We start from the raw sequence: 6,652 nt of genomic DNA on the forward strand, positions 1-6,652 counted from the left end.
AGACTCCAGACAAAGCAGTGGAACTTGAAGCCAGGACATGACGAAGATTCAGGAGAGGCCTGCACCGGGCCGCACCCTACACAGCCGCCTGTGGCTGGTCGCAGACCACGCTGAAGCGGAGCAGGTTCTGGCAGAGTCTTAGACATGGACTGAAGCAGGCGCAAGGAACTCCGAAGACTGGGACAGGATTCTAGACTTGGGATTCAGAAGCTTGGTATTTAAAACAGGAGCTTTCTGGAGCTTGTGCTGCTGACGAGAAGAAGGCCTTGTACCACAAGGCTCCCTACACATGGGCTGGTCATGGACCACGATGGTGGCATGCCAGGAAAAGTGAACAGACGAGGGACCTGGGAACTGGACGAAGAGCTGAAGATGAGACAGACGGAGTCAGGAGAGGAACATAGGACATCAGGAACGCAGAACATGGTACCTCTGGACATAGAACATCAGGACGTCTGGACATGGAACATCTGGACATTAGGAGAACTGGACATCTGGAACATCAGTAACACAAAACAAGTGACAAAGGTTCTTGTGGCCTGGTTTTGGCCTCTGTTGGAAACAGGATTCTGGGCTTGATGGACCCTTGGTCTGACCCAGCATGGCAATTTCTTTTGTTCTTATGTTCTTAGGAGAGAACTAGGATTGATTTTAAAAAAAATCCAACTCAATGTGTGACCAGCCTGATGAGTGGGAATGTTTACAAATTGGTGAAATCCACAAGCAGACACTATGTCAAGAAAAGTCTCACATGCATTCGAGCATGGAATCTGATTCACATGTAGATTGAAGTCACCTAAAACAATGGTTTTAGTTAAATCAGTATCAGTACAAACCAACATTTCAATTATCGCTGAAGAATTGAAAGATAATAGATCGGATAATAGATCGGATAGACTATAAACAATACATATGTTGATAGCAGCTAGGTAGAGAGTGCATCAAACTAGGTCGAAAGTGCATTGTACAAATCTTATCTTTGTGTACCTTTCCTCACTCCAAATCACATCAAATCTTCACTGATATGCTGTTCGTACATCTGACTGTGCAAGTAAAACTGCTCCCCAAAACCTAGACCACCACCAAAATCTCACCCCGAGTTACTAGTTGCCCCTCCTACAGTGCTATAAAAGGTTGACTAATATGTGGGCCTCCCCAGAGGCACTGTCTCTCCCTTTCTCTCTTAGCACAAATCTTGTTTATGGCATATCGCACATCATAACACCAGGAAAAAAGGTGTCATTTTTTCCGGCATTAAAACTTACGATAATGTGCGTTATGATATCGCACATAATGCTAAGCACACTTCATTTTAAATTACTCCGCCCTATCTCCGCCCAAACTCCTCCCATTTGGGGAAAAATTTACATATGCATCTCATGATGCATTATTATCGTGGGCATTATTGCAGGTGTTAGGTTGGAAGCATATTCAACAGTGCAGCCATACTATTGAATTTAACCGGTTATTTCAATTAGTTAGCCAGCTCTTCACTTAACCAGACTTAGCTGGCTCTTTGACAAGACCTGACTTAGGCCTGGATTCACCATTCTCCGCAGAATGGTGAATCCAGTGAAAACGGGGGGTGGGGGGGGGGCGGGTCTGCGAAAGCCGGCAGCCATCGCACCACTGAGGTGCACAGGCTGCCGGCTTTCGTACCGAATAGTGACACCATAAAAGGTGTAGTTATTCATCGCGCTACTGGCGACGATAACGTGTCTTACCTTATCGCTGCCAGCAAAGAAATTGCGGAGTCCGCCCCGACGCCGCTCTGACTCCTCCCCTTGCTGCCCCGACTCAGCCTCGACTCCACCCCTAGCAAGATATCGCACGTGATAAGCAATAGAAAATGACCCCCTTAGCTGGCTAAGACATCCAGCTTAACTCTGAATATTGAACCGCCCCTAACTTATCTGGCTAAATTCTAGCCCCTTAATTTATTAGCTGGCTAGAGTTTAGCCTGATAAAAGCTGAATATAGCCGGGTAAGCCATTTAGATGGATAACTATTACGTTATTCATCTAAATGGCTTTTGAATATGGCCCTCCTTAGATCTTTATTTGGCTAGATCATATTAAAAAAATACTTAATTGACAACATCTTAAAACAATTGAAGGATGAAGTCGAAAAAGAGATAGCTGAAAAGAAAGGAAATATAGATAGGAATCTCAAAGGAAAAAAGAGCACAACATAAAGATATGAATGAGGAACCAAAACAAGTAAGGATCATATGAGTAGGAGTGCCCAAGGAGCCAGAGGAGGAATGGGGGAGTAGATTGAGTGGGACAGAACAGGAGGTTGAGTGAAGAATTGGCATTCCAACTCATAGTTTTCATGGATAAGGATAGATATGCTGGGGTCTTGGAGAGGAAAAGACTACTGAAAGTAAATTTAACACCCAAAGTTAGAAGCATGATAAGTGACATGAATGGGGCTGTGGGAACAAGCGGTGATTCCCACAGGCCTAAAGGCATAAACTAGTCTGACTCCAGCCTTTCTTAAAACACATCTTTATTACAGCTTCACAATCACACAACAGTAGACTGTCTTCCCTTCAGAACAGTGTTCTCTCTTCACTTACAGTTCAGTACTGCTTCTCTCAGTACTCGCAGTACAGCTTCATCTCAGCTCAGTGTTTAGATAGTTTTACGTTATAGTCACTGCCTTCCTCCTGGAGACCTAGGCCTGGTCTGGTTATCCCCACTTGGATCCCAGCTCTTATTCCCCAGTCTCTGGTTACGCTCCCTGAGCCCCACCTGCCCTGCAGGATCCCATCCATACAGCATACTCTACTTAAAGAATTTAAGGTGGTCCAGGCAAATAGGGGAACACTAGGGGCACTATCTCACAAACCCCTTCTCTCAGCTTGGACCCATCGGGCCAAGAATCTCTACTAGATCACATCCAGGAGAGTCCAAGACATCCCATTCCCCTTCCTCTGGCTTCCCATCAGCTATGCTTGGGATTGAGGACCTAGGGTTGCCCTCAACAGCTTCACGACCACCCAGTGTGCTGTTTACGCAGTGCACATCTCCAGTCTTTTAGCTAAGTTCTTTGCTGGCTCCAGGATCAAATTCCACCCCGTTGGAGCTTTATGAACCGACTGGAGAACCACAAGTGCTGATTCCTCTAGAACCAGCTGCATCCACTTCCTGTCATCTGGTATATATGATGTAGAACCCCTCCTTGGCTCATCTGTATCCTCAGTTGCTGGAGTCTCCACAGCGCCTCCCTCTGAGCTCTCCATGGTTTCCTCCTCTGTACACTCTGCAGCACCTCTCTCTGGACTCTCTGCAGTTTCCTCCTCTGTATACTCTGGCCACTCGCCCATGCCAGTAGCTGGCTCTCTGCAACCTCACTTGCTGGGGGTCTCTGCAGCATCACCCTCTGGGCTCGCCAAGGCATCTCTTGCTTGCCTTTCCATGCCCCCTCTCTCTGGGCTTCTCATGGGAGTTGTCTCTGGACTCCTGGTAGTGTTTGGGCACCCTACAGGGTCTTCCTTGGGACCTCCTGTAGCACTGACTTCCAACTTTTCAATACTGCCTCCTCCTCCTGAGCAGTCTGTGTCCCCCCTCCCTAGGGCTCTCTGTGATTCCTCTCTCAGGGTTCTTCACCGCCTCCTTCTCTGGGCTTCTCGTGGGAGCTGTTTCTAGACTCTTGGTAGTGTTTGGGCATTCTACAGGGTCTTCCTCAGGACCACCTGTAGTGCCACTCAGCTGCTGGGCCTCCTCTGAGTTCTCTGCAGTTGCTTCCTCAGCCATGTACGTTCCTCTCTAAAAAAAGAATCAGTAAGAGCCTGGCCTGCTTCCAGGTTCTTTTTTCCTTTCGCTATGGCAAACCAGTGCTTTATCGGGCTCTCCTATAACTTTCTGTGCCGTTCCAGAAGCCTTGCTTGCCAACTTTCTTCAGTCATGCTTTCAGATTGCTGCATTCTGGGGCTGCACTCAGGTTTTCCTGTGGCTGCACACTTTCCCTGCAGAGTGGCTTGCTTGCTTGCTTTAAGAGGCCCCCGCCCTGTTTCCTGTCAGCAAACTCACAGCCCACTCTGGCAGCTTTTCTAGGGCCATGCCCTGTTCAGCACAGCCCTACTGCACCAGTGTTCCTTCCTCTTTTCTTTTTTCAAAGCAAAAAAGTAAAAAAAAAAAAAAGCCTGCATAACCAGCATTGACTAAATCAGTTTTAATCACTCCAGCCAGGCTTCTCCCGTTACCTAGTACAAACCTACCACTTCCTGCCTGTCCCTGCAACCAGGCCCACTCACAGTTTCCTCTGTACCTGAAACTTTTAAACTTTGGGGTTTTTTTTCTTCTGTGCAGCTTCTGAGCCACACCCTTTCACAAGCTACTGTAATTTATGCAATCCTGCGCTCTGTACTTTGTTTTAGAGCCACAGGCCCCTTGTGTTCTGTACTATGTTTAGAACCACAGGTTCTCTTCACAACTCTTTCTGTACTCCAAACAGACACTTTCTTGGAGGCTTTTTTTTTTTTTTCTGTGCAAAGTTTTAGAAAAAATCCCATGCATGAAATCATATATGGGAACAAAAAGTGATTCCCATAGGCCTGGAGGCATAAACTAGTCTGACTTCAGTCTTTCCTAAAACACTTATCTTTATTATAGCTTCACAATCACACAACAGTAGACTACCTTCCCTTCAGAACAGTGTACTTTCTTCACTTATAGTTCAGTACTGCTTCCCTCAGTTCAGCTTTGCTTCAGCTCAATGTTTGACAGTGTTATGTTATAGAAGCTGCCTTCCTCCTGCAGACTTAGACATATTCTGGTTATCCCCACCTGGATCCCAGCTCTTATCCCCCGGTCTCAGGTTACGCCCTCTGAGCCCCACCCACCTCACAGGATCCCGCCCATAGAGCATACTCTCCTTAAGGAATTTAAGGTGAACCAGGCTTCTAGCCTGGTCCTGCACAGGTAAATATCACTAGGGTCACTATCTCACAGAAGCCATAATCCATATTAAGGAGCCATCTATTGATATTATGGATATAAATTGGATATAATATTGTGCAGCAAAAATTATTATGATAGAATGTTGCCAATGACACAAGGCCAGAAGAACAGGAAAAAGATGACAACTCCTCCTTGGACAAAATGTATAGAAGAGAAAATTAAATTACTGCCTGCAGAGGTATCATTGGTAGACACATACCTCAAAGGATTAGAACATAAGAACATAAGAAATTTCCATACTGGGTCAGACCACGGGTCCATCAAGCCCAGCATCCTGTTTCCAACAGTGGCCAATCCAGGCTACAAGTACCTGGCACGTACCCAAAACATAAGTCAATCCCACGCTACTGATCTAGTAATAGCAGTGGCTATTTATAAGTCAACTTGATTATCAGCAGGTAATGGATTGAGGATGATGAAAGTATTGAGGAAAATCCAAAACATAAATCTTAGAAAAAAATCTTAAATTTGTATTATTTAATAATAAATTGAAAATATCAGTAGAAGTGCAGAAGCTGCAAAGATATGAAGAAAAAGGAAAGGAGATTGAAGAACCAAAATAAAATATTTAAAGAGAACACAAAGCGTTTCTATAGGGAACAGGAGCAGAACATAAGTGCAGTTAAAATACCACCAACCAAAGAAGAAAGAGAACAGTTTTGGAGAAAATTGTATGAAAAGCAGAATGGTTGCCCAGCATACAGAGAAATATAGAACAGGCATCAAAACTATGGAATGGCCTGATGTTACAACAATTGAACTAGAAGCCAGGTTAAAACAACCCCAAATTGGAAGTGCCCTGTCCCTGATGGAGTGCCCAACGTTTAGCTCAACTATTTGACTGCTCTCCAGCAAGATCCGGCTAACTGCAAAAACTAATTGATCAGAAAGCCAGAATTAACTCCATAAAGACTATTAACAGGAAGCATACTTGTCCTGCCAAAGGGAGATGTTGCGACCGTCGCTGCCCGACGTCTCCACTATGCCCACCTTACCTCTTTGGTGATTCCCTCTTTGCCTGTTGGAAGTTTGGCTGCCATGGCGTCATCGTGCCGTTCTCCACCGGCATCCCGGGACCGGCTAGACGCCGCACTCCGCCATGTTTCCCAGCAGCCTAAGGGCGTGCGCGCGGCGCGGGCCCAACTCAAGTACCAGCAGTGGCGCAAACCTCAGGGGCGTCCCCCTGAGGTGATGTCATCTCCACCGGATATTTAAGGTCTCTGATATCGCTAACTAATCGAGTTAACAAAGGGTTTCCTTGCTACTCTGCCTCCTCGGACTTACCAGGGGTACCCGCTCCTTGGGGGCCTTGCTTTCTCTTTGCTTTTCAGATCGCAGTCTGGAACCGGTACTCGCTCCTCGAGGGCCCACGTACTCGGACTTGCTACTGAATACTACTTCTGCCTGGACGTCATCGCTGCCTACTACACCAGTGAGTTACCATTTCTCTCTCAGAGCGTTCCCTGGAACCAGGTACTCGCTCCTCGAGGGCCTAATCCTTTCCAACTCCTGGGCTGCTTCTAAGAGACTATTGTGTGAGTGTTACCATCAAGGACCTGCTCCTGAAATCTGCATACCCTGCATACTCACTATATTCAGTTTCTCTACAGCTCAGTTATCCAGGATCGCTGTTCCAGCACCTGAGGGACTACAGCCCAGCCGGGTGTTCCAGATCACTACTGCTA

Source organism: Rhinatrema bivittatum, chromosome 1 (genome assembly GCF_901001135.1).
Source record: "Rhinatrema bivittatum chromosome 1, aRhiBiv1.1, whole genome shotgun sequence".
In the NCBI taxonomy this organism is placed as follows: Eukaryota; Metazoa; Chordata; class Amphibia; order Gymnophiona; family Rhinatrematidae; genus Rhinatrema; species Rhinatrema bivittatum.